This window comes from Procambarus clarkii, chromosome 70 (assembly GCF_040958095.1).
Source record: "Procambarus clarkii isolate CNS0578487 chromosome 70, FALCON_Pclarkii_2.0, whole genome shotgun sequence".
NCBI lineage: Eukaryota > Metazoa > Arthropoda > Malacostraca > Decapoda > Cambaridae > Procambarus > Procambarus clarkii.
The window spans coordinates 18,333,712-18,349,170 of NC_091219.1; positions in this window are offsets into that span (position 1 = coordinate 18,333,712).

The window sequence follows — 15,459 nt, forward strand, 5'->3', positions numbered from 1 at the left end:
AACATGTATATATATATATATATATATATATATATATATATATATATATATATATATATATATATATATATATATATATATATATATATATATATGTGAAGGAAAGCGTACAGTATCTGGCAACACTGCCCCCAAAACACGCAGGTGATAACTGCCAGAATAAAGCGCTAAGCCACAATGACCGAGTCTAGCACTTGCAAAGGATAGAAGGACGTAGATAGGACGACAGGGACAGGCCCGGAGTGGTTGAAGGAACAGCTATAGCGTCCAGCGACCACTTGAACCACCGGGAATCGAACGCCGACTCTGCAAAACTCGATTACGAGTTGAAAAACAAAAGAGAACTCGTACGAACGCCAGAACCCGGGTGAAGCTTTTGGGCCCTGCTGGGTACAACACACCGGGGGGGGGGGGGGGAGGGGGGGAGATAACTCACTTTACCTCCCTGATAAGATAACGGTTATACCTAACTCCATTAGGCTATCGATAACCCCTGTACCAGGTAGAAGGGGGGGAGGGAGATTATTTTGCACCCCACGCCTGGATATATATATATATATATATATATATATATATATATATATATATATATATATATATATATATATATATATATATATATATATATATATATATATATATATATATATATATATAACATGGTGTACCTCTGGCTCTGGGCTGTAAATCCCCACAGCGACGGATTTGTGTACTCGGATTAAACACACGTGTGTGTGGACACGGGGATTTACGGTCTTTGCAATTCGTTGAGATTTCTCAATTGTTTTGAGTACAGTGTGGTGTGGGGGGGGTAGGGACAGTGTGTAGGGGGGGGGACACAGTGTGGTGAGGTGTGGGTGGGGGGGGGGAGGGGGGGATTATATAATATAGTGGCTGGAAGGTATTTATAACAATAAGTGTAGTTGTGTTTATATACAACTATATAACTATGCCAGGTGGCGTGGCGGCCCGGTTCCTTTATGAAGGAGTTCCCAGCTGGTTGGTCAGACCACTTCTCGTTATCTTCCCGTTCCGTCATCCGCAGCTGCTGGCATCCTGTTATCTTGAATGTCATTTCGTCCCTCGTGGTCGACCTGTTATCTTAGCAGTGTTCGCTCACTCTTGTCTATTATCTTAGCAGTGTTCGCTCACTCTTGTCTATTATCTTAGCAGTGTTCGTTCACCCTTGTCTACCCATGGTGCCGACCTATTTAATTATACTGGCATGCGGTATATTGTATACTGAAAACTGTGCACTGTAAACTGTTGTGTACTATATAATAATATACGGGTATACCATTACCAAGAACAGGAAGTCTGTAAGGCTGGGGCCTAACTAGCCAGGAGCGAGTCTGTCCGCACCTTTACCTCTCCAATATTGGCCTGAAACATTAGTGGCCTCAAACCTGACCGCTTGAGAGGTTTGTTTTTCCCAGGGATATTCCTGCGCGGGCCCTGAGCCTCTGGCTGGCCCACTGGGTGGGCCCTGAGCCTCTGGCTGGCCCACTGGGTGGACCCTGAGCCTCTGGCTGGCCCACTGGGTGGACCCTGAGCCTCTGGCTGGCCCACTGGGTGGACCCTGAGCCTCTGGCTGGCCCACTGGGTGGGCCCTGAGCCTCTGGCTGGCCCACTGGGTGGGCCCTGAGCCTCTGGCTGGCCCACTAAGTGTTGCTTGTTTCTGTTTTACTTGGGCGGAGTATGAGTATTTATGACTCGTATGGTCGCTTCAGTAAGATTTTGTCCCATGTGTTTAACAACTTCTTCTCTGTTGAATCTATGTTGAAATCTTAATGGGTTTGTAACTGTGCACTGTGTTGGATAATGTTCCAGTGGTCTGTTGTGGTTGTAACTGTGCACTGTGTTAGATAATGTTTCAGTGGTCTGTTGTGGTTGTAACTGTGCACTGTGTTGGATAATGTTCCAGTGGTCTGTTGTGGTTGTAACTGTGCACTGTGTTAGATAATGTTCCAGTGGTCTGTCGGGCATTTCTCCACAGTGTTGACATTTCCTCTCATCTTCCGGAACCTGTAAGCCTTTTCCCCATGCACGTGGGTATCCAAGCCTGATGCGATGTAATTGTCCTGATTCAGTGTGATACAGTGTAATGATGCCTGATTCTGTTGTTCTGCTGCTCCCTTTCATCTAACTAAGTGGTCCGTAGTTGGTTGAATTCTTGCATCAACCCGCAGATCCTGATGTTGCAACTGCTGTGTTGTGGTCACTGTACATCTTTTGCATTGCTCTGTTTCTAATTACTTTCTTAATCTGTGATAGACTCTGTGGTATGTAAATGTCTACATTTCTTCTCTTAGTTGCAAGTTTTGCAGCTTCGTCTGCAATGTCATTTCCTATTATTCCCACATGACTTGGCACCCAGTTGATAAGTACCCGACGGCCCTGATGTGGCTTACACTAAATAGTCAAATGTCGAAGCTCGGATCAGGAAACAATGCGTGTGTATCATACTGTTATTTCATATCTCATCGCACAAACAGAAAGGTAAACAAGACAGAAATTAAGTGAGAAGAAAGGAAAGCTAGCTAGCAATCAAGCCATTTGTAAATACCCCAAGAACCTCTGTACACCAGTTGTCGAAGGGTTGAGAGGCGGGAACTAAGAGCCGCGACATGATGCCCGCCAGGACATCGTACGGGAGCACCGCTATTGACGAACGCGTCCACCTCCACCACCACCACTGGCGGCTGTGGAGGTCGGCCCCGGACCATACCTGCCACTGTTAAAAGTCGATATTGGAGCGTGTGAACGATATTGGTGCTTGTCACTGTGTGTGTGTGTGTGTGTGTGTGTGTGTGTGTGTGTGTGTGTGTGTGTGTGTGTGTGTGTGTGTGTGTGTGTGTACTTACCTATCTGTGCTTGCAGGGAGTGAGCTCTGGCTCTTTGGTCCCGCCTCTCAGCTGTCAATCAACTGGTGCACAGATTCCTGAGCCTACTGGGCTCTATCATATCTACATTTGAAACTGTGTATGGAGTCAGCCTCCACCACATCACTGACTAATGCATTCCATCCGTTAACTACTCTGACACTGAAAAAGTTCTGTCTAACGTCTCTGTGGCTCATGTGGGTACTCAGTTTCCACCTGTGTCCCCTTGTTCGCGTACCACCCGTGTTAAACAGTTTATCTTTATCTACCCTGTCAATTCCTCTGAGAATTTTGTAGGTTGTGATCATGTCTCCCCTTACTCTTCTGTCTTCTAGTGTCGTGAGGTGTTTTTCTTGCAGCCTTTCTTCGTAACTCATGCCTCTTAGTTCTGTGACTAACCTAGTGGCATATCTCTGAAATTTTTCCAGCTTCGTCTTGTGCTTGACAAGGTACGGGCTCCATGCTGGGGCCGCATACTCCAGGATTGGTCTTACATATGTGGTATACAAGGTTCTGAATGATTCCTTACACAGGTTCCTGAAGGCAGTTCTGATGTTAGCCAGCCTCGCATATGCCGCAGATATTTGGTGTGATATCAACTCCTAGATCTTTCTCTCTGTCCGTTTCATGAAGGACTTCATCTCCCATTCTGTAATCTGTGGCTGGCCTCCTGTTTCCACCACCTAGTTTCATTACCTTGCATTTACTCGGGTTGAACTTTAGTAGCCATTTGTCAGCCCAATCATTCAGTCTGTCTAGGTCATCTTGTAACCTCCTACTATCTTCCCATGTTTTAATCCTCCTTATAATTTTTTGCATCATCAGCAAACAGCGAGAGGAACGATTCTATACCCTCTGGGAGACCATTCACATATATCAGAAACAGTATAGGTCCAAGGACTGAACCCTGCGGGACTCCACTTGTAACCTCACCCCTCACAATGACTCGTTGTCTTCTGTTGCTTAGGTACTCCCTTATCCAATGAAATACGTTCCCTTCCACTCCTGCCTGCATCTCCAGCTTTTTCGCTATCCTCTTGTATGGTACTGTGTCAAAGGCTTTCTGGCAATCCAAAAATATGCAGTCTGCCCACCCCTCTCTTTCTTGCCTGATTTTTGTTGCCTGGTCGTAGAATTCAATTAATCCTGTGAGGCAGGACCTACCATCCCTGAACCCATGTTGATGCTGTGTTACAAAGTTCTTTCTCTCCAGATGTTCGACTAGCTTTCTTCGCACAATCTTCTCCATCAGCTTGCATGGTATACAAGTTAGGGACACTGGCCTGTAGTTCAGTATCTCCTGTCCATCCCCTTTCTTGTGTATCGGGACTACATTAGCCGTCATCCAAATTTCTGGCAGTTCCTCTGTTACCAGTGATTTGTTATACACTATGGAGAGTGGTAGGCACAGTGCTCCTGCTCCTTCCTTCAGTATCCAAGGAGAGATTCCATCTGGACGTATAGTCTTTGTCATATCCAAATCTAGCAACAGTTTCCTTACTTCCCCCACAGCTAACTTCTCATTGCTCTAATGTGAAGACCTCCTGGAATTTCCTATTCAGTTCCTCGCACACTTCCGTGTGTGTGTGTGTGTGTGTGTGTGTGTGTGTGTGTGTGTGTGTGTGTGTGTGTGTGTGTGTGTGTGTGTGTGTGTGTATGTATGTGTGTGTGTGTGTGTGTGTGTGTGTGTGTGTGTGTGTGCGTGTGTGTGTGTGTGTGTGTGTGTGTGTGTGTGTGTGTGTGTGTGTGTGTGTGTTTATATGTGTATGTGTGTGTGTGTGTGTGTGTGTGTGTGTGTGTGTGTGCGTGTGTGTGTGTGTGTGTGTGTGTGTGTGTGTGTGTGTGTGTGTGTGTGTGTGTGTGTGTGTGTGTGTGGGGGGACGTTGGGTGTGTCATGTGTGTGAGTCATGCAGCCAGGAAAGCCGGTTATATTCTGAATCATCTTGATAAAGTATTTTGAGAGAGATATACACAGAGAAAGATAGATTTAAGTGGGGACTGAGCGCTTTGTGTCGTCAGATTCTGTCTCCCAAGAGTGTAAGCGGGAGAATATGTGACGTTGGCTCATATAGTAACCAGAATAACAGGTTAATGAGAACTATCCTAGGATACTGATGACTATCCTAGGATACTGAGTACTGAGCTAAGTCACTGGGGACGGAGCTAAGTCACTCAGGACGGAGCTAAGTCACTGGGGACTGAGCTAAGTCACTGGGGACTGAGCTAAGTCACTGAGGACTGAGCTAAGTCACTGGGGACTGAGCTAAGTCACTGGGGATGGAGCTAAGTCACTGGGGACTGAGCTAAGTCACTGGGGACTGAGCTAAGTCACTGGGGACTGAGCTAAGTCACTGGGGATGGAGCTAAGTCACTGGGGACTGAGCTAAGTCACTGGGGACTGAGCTAGGACACTAAACACTTGCAGGATACGCCTTCCTCCCTCTTTCTCACCAGCTGTGTTCGGCTTTAGGAAAATTAATAAAGCATTGCATGGTGTACAGTTGCTCTCCCCCCTCCCTCCTCTCTTCTCCTCTCCCCCCTCCCCTCTCTCTCTTTCTCCCCCTTACTTTTCTCTCTCTCCCAGCCTTCTCTTAACTCCCCCCCCTCTTCCCTCTCTCTCCCCTTTCCAAATGACAGAACTGCTTTAGAACAGAGAGAAGAACCAACTGGTAACTGCGTCCACTGACACGCCAGGGGTAGGATGAGCGCCTCACTGCCATCACTATATGACACTATACTATATACTGCCATCACTATATGACACTATACTATATACTGCCATCACTATATGACACAATATTAATGAACAAATCCACAAGGGCCGTGACGTAGTTCAGTAGAACTTCGGTTTCAATTCTTTAATTTTGACCATGTCGTAGCTCAGTCGATTAAGGCAGCGTCTGGGATGCTCTCGGACGCAGGTTCGAATCCTCGTCACGGCCCCTTGTGGATTTGTTCATTTGATGTATAACGCAATTGGGATTTCAAATCCCAATTGCGTGATGCATCAGTTGCGTCACGGGCTGGTGGCTGAGTGGACAGCGCTCTAGACTCGTGGACCTAGGGACCACGGAGGGGGTGTTCGATTCCCAGCACCGGCGGAAAACAAATGGGCATAGTTTCTTTCACCCTGATGCCCCTGTTACCTAGCAGTAAATAGGTACCTGGGAATTAGACAGCTGTTACGGGCTGCTTCCTGTGTGTGTGTATACTCACCTATTTATGTCTGCAGGATCGAGCATTGACTCTTGGATCCCGCCTTTCGAGCCATCGGTTGTTTACAGCAATGACTCCTGTTCCATTTCCCAATCATATCTAGTTTTAAAATTATGAATAGAGTTTGCTTCCACAATCTGCTCCTTAAGTGCATTCCATTTTCCCACTACTCTCACGCTAAAAGAAAACTTCCTAACATCTCTGTGACTCATCTGAGTTTCAAGCTTCCACCCATGTCCCCTCGTTCTGTTACTATTACGTGTGAACATTTCATCTATTTCCACTCTGCCAATCCCTCTGAGTATTTTATACGTTGCTGTCATATCCCCCTCTCCCTTCTTTTTTCTAGTGTCGTAAGACACAGTTCCTTCAGGCGCTCTTCATACCCCATCCCTCGTAACTCTGGGACGAGTCTCGTTGCAAACTTCTGAACCTTTTCCAGTTTCATTATATGCTTCTTCAGATGGGGACTCCATGATGAGGCGGCATACTCTAAGACTGGCCTTACGTAGGCAGTGTAAAGCGCCCTAAATGCCTCCTTACTTAGGTTTCTGAATGATGTTCTAACTTTTGCCAGTGTAGAGTACGCTGCTGTCGTTATCCTATTTATATGTGCCTCAGGAGATAGATTAGGTGTTACGTCCACGCCCAGGTCTCTTTCTCGCGTCGTCACAGGTAGACTGTTCCCCTTCATTGTGTACTGTCCCTTTGGTCTCCTGTCACCTGATCCCATTTCCATAACTTTACACTTGCTCGTGTTGAACTCCAGTAGCCATTTCTCTGACCATCTCTGCAACCTGTCCAGGACCTCTTGGAGGATCCTGCAATCTTCATCTGTCACAACTCTTCTCATGAACTCACCGTCTGCTGAGAGTGTAGGAGAGATGGGAAGGGGGCGCGCGGGGTGAGGAGGGGGGAAAAGGAGGTGGGGGGGAAGATGTGGAAGGGGGGGATGAGGGTGGGGGGTGAAGGAGGGTAGGTGTGGAGGGGTGGTTAGATAAGGTATGACGTAGTTGTGTTGTTGGGTAATTATTTGTGTATCCGGTGAATGGGGTAGGGGGGGGAGTGGATATGGGGGGGGGGGGTAGGGGGAAAGGATCGACTGGGAAGCACTTCCAGACTGAGGCTGGAACAACCGGCTGGGGGGAAGAGGCTATGAGGGTCGGTTACTCATTATGGTCACTCATGCGGTCACTCATGCATTCACTAGAACAGTTACGTGGGCCACTATAATTGAGTTACACATTCATTCACTCCAGCAGTTACTCAAGCAGTCACTCATGAGGGTATAAACAATTCGACGAAGTATATCTCAAGTGGGGCTACTTACTCCAGTGAGTTACTCAAGGTGGGTTACTCAAGTGGTTACAGAGTACAGTGACGTGAACGGTGGAAGTGACTCATCTCTGATAGAGCGAACCACTTGCGCTTTCTTCACTTCAGAAATTTTATATTTCAAATCTCCCAGAAATGTTTTTTGGGAGAGTGAGAATATCTGCGCAAGAATTCAACCTCCCCCCCCCCCCCCCCAAAGCTTTCATTTGTATCATTACCGTTTTTTGACACGTTTTTGAGCTGCCAAACTCATTATAAACTTGTGTTATCTTGATCGTTACATCCGAGATCCTTGTTTATTGTAGATTTGCTTTCGAAACCCGATGGTGAGAGAGGGGTTGAGGGGGGGGGGATAGTTTCTTCTCTATGTCCTCATATCCCAGGTCCTATCCTGGCCACATATCCCAGCTCCTATCCTGGCCACATATCCCAGCTCCTATCCTGGCCTCATATCCCAGCTCCTATCCTGGCTACATATCCCAGGTCTTATCCTGCCCTCATATCCCAGCTCCTATCCTGGCTACATATCCCATCCTATCCTGCTCACATATCCCGTCCTATCCTGCCCAGATATCCCGTCCTATCCTACCCTCATATCCCAGCTCCTATCCTGCCCTCATATTCCAGGTCCTATCCTGCCCTCATATCCCAGGTCTTATCCTGCCCTCATATCCCAGGTCTTATCCTGCCCTCATATCCCAGCTCCTATCCCTGCCCTCATATTCCCAGCTCCTATCCTGCCCTCATATTCCCAGCTCCTATCCTGCCCTCATATCCCAGGTCTTATCCTGCCCACATATCCCGTCCTATCCTGCCCTCATATTCCCAGCTCCTATCCTGCCCTCATATCCCAGGTCTTATCCTGCCCACATATCCCGTCCTATCCTGCCCTCATATTCCCAGCTCCTATCCTGCCCTCATATTTCCCATCTCCTATCCTGCCCACATATCCCGTCCTATCCTGCCCACATATCCCGTCCTATCCTGCCCACATATCCCGTCCTATCCTGGCCACATATCCCGTCCTATCCTGCCCACATATCCCGTCCTATCCTGGCCACATATCCCGTCCTATCCTGGCCACATATCCCGTCCTACCCTGGCCACATATCCCGTCCTATCCTGGCCACATATCCCGTCCTACCCTGGCCACATATCCCGTCCTATCCTGGCCACATATCCCGTCCTATCCTGCCCTCATATCCCTTCAAAGTGATATATAAAGTTAAACTGGCTTAGGGCTTCTGCTATGCCCTTTCCTCCCAACACAGGCAGTCTCCCATCTGGTGATTCTCGGCCACTACATAGGAATTTAAAACAAATATCAACATTTTCCTATTGCCACGTTTTACGAAGGTGTCCTGGGAGACGGAGGGTTGTAGTTTGCTTCAACGAGATGGTCGTAGAGTGAAAGAACAGGTATTACTTCTACCTTGAGGTTACCTTGAGGTGCTTCCGGGGCTTAGCGTCCCCGCGGGGGCTGGTCTTCGACCAGGCCTACTGGTTGCCGGACTGATCAACCAGGCTGTTGGACGCGGCTGCGAGCAGCCTGACGTACGAGTCACAGCTACAGTAGACGCAAAGTATCTGAGAGGAGATACTACTGCTTTTGCGAATATGTTTCAGGTGGACACGAAGAGCCTTGGAGGCTGGTCGTGGAAGGAAGAGAGAGTTGTGGAGGACAGGAAGATGGTGGTCGACGGTCAGATGTTATGGGAATCTGGTGAGGCACTTTATCAGGAAGATTTTAGATGAAAAGTTTGTGCTCAGATGCGAGAGTAGTACTCAAGGCAAGGATGAATGATCTTACATGTTGAAGAAATCGCACACTAGAAAGGGAAGGGACGACGACGTTTCGGTCCTTCCTGGACCATTCTCAAGTCGATTGTGACTTGAGAATGGTTCAGGACGGACCGAAATGTCGTCGTCCTTTTACTTTCTAGTGTGTGTGGTTTGGTCAACATATTTCAGCCACGTTATTGTGACTCCTCGTCTGCAATGACCTTACATCAGCTGCTTCAAGGCTGAAGCAGCTAATGTGTGCAACATAATATACCCTGAAACTGTCATAGTTATATGAAAGCATCTTGGCTCATGTGAGTATAGAAGTGCACGGTGAAGAACATCTATTAATGACACGTATAGAACTGGAGAAGTAGCAGAACCTTGCAGAGTAAATACGACTGTTAATGGTAAGACTGGAGCAGATGTCACCTACACCAGCAGAGTTGTCTGCTGATCTTTCACACCAACTTCAAGTTCGTTAAGAGTATGGAAACCAAATTTTGACAATTTGTAAATTTACGATATATTCAAAATCCTGTCAAATATTTTGTGCCATACCTTCTCGATAGATATGACATTAACCAGAGCTCACTTGAAGGATTGACTGAATTGGAGACAAGAGGGTGACCAGCCATGAAAATGGTACGAGTAAAGATATACCACGATAACAAGATTAACAAATTCTGGTGAACTGCGACAAGACTGCAGTGTTCACAGAGATTAGTCACAGGTGAGCTAAATCCTTTATCTCCAGTCTCCTAATCTCTCCTAACAATACCCCCCCCCCCTCCCATATCACCAACACTACACCCACTACCATCAAGTCCCTTGACTCCAATGTTCACCCACACAGCATCTTTCAGTACCCACACACAGCATCTTCCAGTACCCACACAGCATCTTTCAGTACCCACACACAGCATCTTCCAGTACCTGAAGCCATCCAGAGCTCTGCCTCTAAGCAGCGGTTGAGCCAAATAGAAGACAACATTGGAAGAATTAAACTCAAAGATGGAGAATCAAGAGAAAGTTCCCAACCGCAAGAAATGACCTTCCTGTACTTGCTTAATGGGCTTTTGTCTGCCAGAGAAGGTGTCCTTGGAGGCACGGTTGAGAGAGAGAGAGAGAGAGAGAGAGAGAGAGAGAGAGAGAGAGAGAGAGAGAGAGAGAGAGAGAGAGAGAGAGAGAGAGATAACAACTGGTCTGAATGACATTGTACCTGGGCCAAGCATACTGATGAGTCGAAAACCTCTATTGCTTAGTGATGAACGTGTTGTCTTGACGATGAAGTTTAACTCATCAGTGGCCATCAAGAGCCACGTGCTGGACCTACCAAACAAGCCAAGAAACTGACAATGTTAGTATGCATCTCGTACCATCTTGAAAGCAGCGGGTTGGCATATCTTGAGATGATTTCGGGGCTTTAGTGTCCCCGCGGCCCGGTCCTCGACCAGGCCTCCACCCCCAGGAAGCAGCCCGTGACAGCTGACTAGCACCCAGGTACCTATTTTACTGCTAGGTAACAGGGGCATAGGGTGAAAGAAACTCTGCCCATTGTTTCTCGCCGGCGCCTGGGATCGAACCCTGGACCACAGGATCACAAGTCAAGCGTGCTGTCCGCTCGGCCGACCGGCTCCCGGCATCACCTTAAAGGAAGCACAGATTCCCATCATCTTGAAACATATCAACACGTGTACACCAGCGTGTGAGTGAGTGAATGTTACTCACTCTACATCTATAGACATCCATACGTGCTCAACTACACGAAACAAACATCATAAATACTCGGAGGTCCCTGACAAGAGATAGCAAGCTCGGAGGTCCCTGGCAAGAGATAGCAAGCTCGGAGGTCCCTGACAAGAGATAGCAAGCTCGGAGGTCCCTGACAAAAGATAGCAAGCTCGGAGGTCCCTGACAAGAGATAGCAAGCTCGGAGGTCCCTGACAAAAGATAGCAAGCTCGGAGGTCCCTGACAAAAGATATCAAGCTTCTCTGACAAAAGATATCAAGCTCGGCGGTCCCTGACAAAAGATAGCAAGCTCGGAGGTCCCTAATAAAAGATAGCAAGCTCACTTTAGCTACCAAACACACACACACACACACACCGTGTCAGCAAGGCGGACAGCCCGCCTGCTATCATAACTCAACTACATTCCACATTTCTAAACAGTTCTGCTATCTACAGAAGGAGGTGAGAGGGGGAAGGAGGAGGAGGAGGGGAGATGAAAGGAGGGAGTAGGGGAGGGGGGGGGGCAAGATATAGAGTAGAGGGGGATGGATAAAGATAGACTAAGTGTGGGGGTTTGAAGTAGTGGTGAGTAGTGTTGCTGGCACCACTGCCTAGCGACGCTGGCTAGTGCCCAAACACCTGCACCCACACCCCCTCCCCCCCTCTTCCTGGCACTCTCGTAAACACCCTTAATCTACTCCTCCCCCCCCCCTCCTTGTACTCTCGTGTCTACTCTGGCACTCTGCTCCTCACCTTGGCCCTATGTGACTCTAGGTGTTGAACTACCCATTGTGGCACTCCTGGATTACTCACGAGTCGCAAAGAACTACCCCCATCTTGGCTCTTAATCACCCTGGTTCTGTGCTACCCATCTTGGCCCTTAATCACCCTGGCTCTGTAGTATGTTACGGGGCATTCTATGGCCCACTTGCCCCTCTTGTAGCTGCCTGTGTCTCTGGCACTCTGGCACTGTCTTCACGAGAACTCTGATAGTTTATTTTTCATTTGAGTGCCTCTTTAGCACTAGTAATTGTTCCGGCAATATTGTACTTACCTCCACTCCCTATAGTACTTTCTGAACTGCAGGAAGCATATATATATATATATATATATATATATATATATATATATATATATATATATATATATATATATATATATATATATATATATATATATACATATATATATATATATATATATATATATATATATATATATATATATATATATATATATATATATATATATATATGTCGTACCTAATAGCCAGAACGCAGTTCTCAGCCTACTATTCAAGGCCCGATTTGCCTAATAAGCCAAGTTTTCATGAATTAATGTTTTTTCGTCTACCTAACCTACCTAACCTAACCTAACCTAGCTTTTTTTGGCTACCTAACCTAACCTTACCTATAAATATAGGTTAGGTTAGGTTAGGTAGGGTTGGTTAGGTTCGGTCATATATCTACGTTAATTTTAACTACAATAAAACAAAATTGACCTCATACATAGAGAAAAGGGTTGCTTTATGATTTCATAAGAAAAAAATTATAGCAAATATATTAATTCAGGAAAACTTGGCTTATTAGGCAAATCGGGCCTTGAATAGTAGGCTGAGAAGTGAGTTCTGGCTACTAGGTACGACATATATATATATATATATATATATATATATATATATATATATATATATATATATATATATATATATATATATATATATATATATATATATAAATATTAGCAGTCTTTCTTCCAAGTATATGCTGTTGAATATGACCGAAAGGATAAGGTTAATGATTCTAACACGAATCCTTTTAATACTTCTTATGTATTTCTTCACTGTCATCTTAAAGTTCTGTCGGGGGAAGTTGAAAAATTAATTCTCCAAAGTTCATTTTCACACTTTTATTTTCGGTCTGATGCCTAGAGATGCGTTTCACAAGGTCACTCCTTACATTCTCAAAGTCTAATGTACCATGCTTTTGCACTGGCTTATATTTTCTTTGGGTGAGGTGGTAGAGATGAAACAAGTGGATAACAGCATAACATAGGGGGATATTGATAAGGTATTACATGCATCCACATAAGCAGCTTATGTTCCTGCAGCTGCTTGTGTTTCTAAGGCATTGGATCCTGTCTCTCTCTCTCTCTCTCTCTCTCTCTCTCTCTCTCTCTCTCTCTCTCTCTCTCTCTCTCTCTCTCTCTCTCTCTCTCTCTCTCTCTTGGGTTAGGGAAGATAAAACGTGCAAAACAGATTCCATTTGGCACAGTGCCATTCTCTTCCCCTCGTCCCATACACCCACTTACCCTCACCCCATACACCCACCTACCCTCACCCCATACACCCACTTACCCTCACCCCATACACCCACCTACCCTCACCCCATACACCCACCAACCCTCACCCCATACACCCACCTACCCTCACCCCATACACCCACCTACCCTCACCCCATACACCCACCTACCCTCACCCCATACACCCACTTACCCTCACCCCATACACCCACCTACCCTCACCCCATACACCCACTTACCCTCACCCCATACACCCACCTACCCTCACCCCATACACCCACCAACCCTCACCCCATACACCCACCTACCCTCACCCCATACACCCACCAACCCTCACCCCATACACCCACCTACCCTCACCCCATACACCCACCTACCCTCACCCCATACACCCACCTACCCTCACCCCATACACCCACTTATATTTCCTATTAATATTACACTCTTGCTGCCAATTACCAGGATAATTAGTTACTAATCTCCCCATTCTTATTGTCCTCATCAATATTATGTCCATTAAACTTAACATTAAATCGATCAGCAACCATACGCTGACCAACACCCGAGGTAAACCAACACCTGTGGTAAACCAACACATGAGATAAACCAACACCTGGGGTAAACCAACACTTGGGGTAAACCAACACCTGAGGTAAAACCAACACCTGAGGTAAACCAGCACCTGAGGTAGACCAACACATGAGGTAAACCAACACCAGAAGTAAACCAATACCTGAGGTAACCCAACACCCGAGGTAAACCAACACCCTGATGTAAACCAACACCCGAAGTAGACCAATACCCGAGGCAACCCAACACCTTGATGTAAACCAACACCCGAGGTAAACCAACACCCGAGGTAAACCAACACCTGAGGTAAACCAACACCTGAGGTAAACCAACACCTGAGGTAAACCAACACCTGAGGTAAACCAACCACCACACAACCCGGTTTATGGAGCCATGAATGGAGAAGGTGGGTCCATTATCATGGGCAATTAAGTAATAATGTCAGGCAGATACAAGTGTCTCTTTGGCTGGTTGACAAGCAGCCCCCCCCTCTCTTTGAGAGAGAGAGAGGGGGGGTATGAGGGTGGTGGAGAGAGAGTATGAGGGAGGTGGAGAGAGTATGAGGGAGGTGGAGAGAGTATGAGGGAGGTGGAGAGAATATGAGGGAGGTAGAGAGAGACTATGAGTGAGGTAGAGAGAGTATGAGGAAGGTAGAGAGACTATGAGGGAGGTAGAGAGAGTATGAGGAAGGTAGAGAGACTATGAGGGAGGTAGAGAGAGTATGAGGGAGGTAGAGAGACTATGAGGGAGGTAGAGAGAGAGTATGAGGAAGGTGATGAGAGAGTGAATGTTTTCCAAGAGACGTGTGGCCTGGTCAGCCTCCATTACGATGCTCCCCGCTGAAGGAGCTGTGAGTGGCATTGAGACACTGTTAGTTCCACCTTCTGATGACCCGCTGAAGTGTTTGTTATTCAGTGAGGCCTCGCCCACCGCCGGCCCGGAGCCTTCAGCCGTGTGTTAACATCAAGAGCAGAGAGGCACGTGCCGGCCTCTCGTCCTGGATTTGGGTAAACTGTTATCACTAAGGCGAGAGGGAAGCAGGAGAGAAGGTTCAGGCAGACTCCAGGCGCCGGCAGATGGTACCCCTGCTGCTCCTCTGGAGGTGTGGAGGCTGCAGTGTCTCCCGCCGCATCTGTCTCTGCTTCGATTATTCTCGTGATGTTGTTAAAGATGCTGAGTGGCAGCATCCACAGCTGTCTGCAGCTGCAGCTTCGACAAGCAGGTGCAGCTGCTCCCAGAGCCCAGAGGGTCACGTAGGATACACTTTCTGGATTATTTGGCCAAGTGACTGACGTTATTTTGGATTGTTTTTTTAATAAGAATACATTCGAATTTTGTATACAATTGTTGATAGTTCAAGAGTGGTGATGTAGGATTTTGTTTACCTCTTGTTGTAGTCGTTTTAGATAGTATTCCTGCGTTGTTTGGTTGTTTGTCTTCTCTCTCTCTCTCTCTCTCTCTCTCTCTCTCTCTCTCTCTCTCTCTCTCTCTCTCTCTCTCTCTCTCTCTCTCTCTCTCTCTCTCTCTCTCTCTCTCTCTCACATGGAGGGAAGTATAGGGATGGAGCCGCAGACGAAGAAGCAACATTCAGAGGAGTTGCCAACATGCCAGCCAGCCAGTTCTTGTCAACTACAAATAACG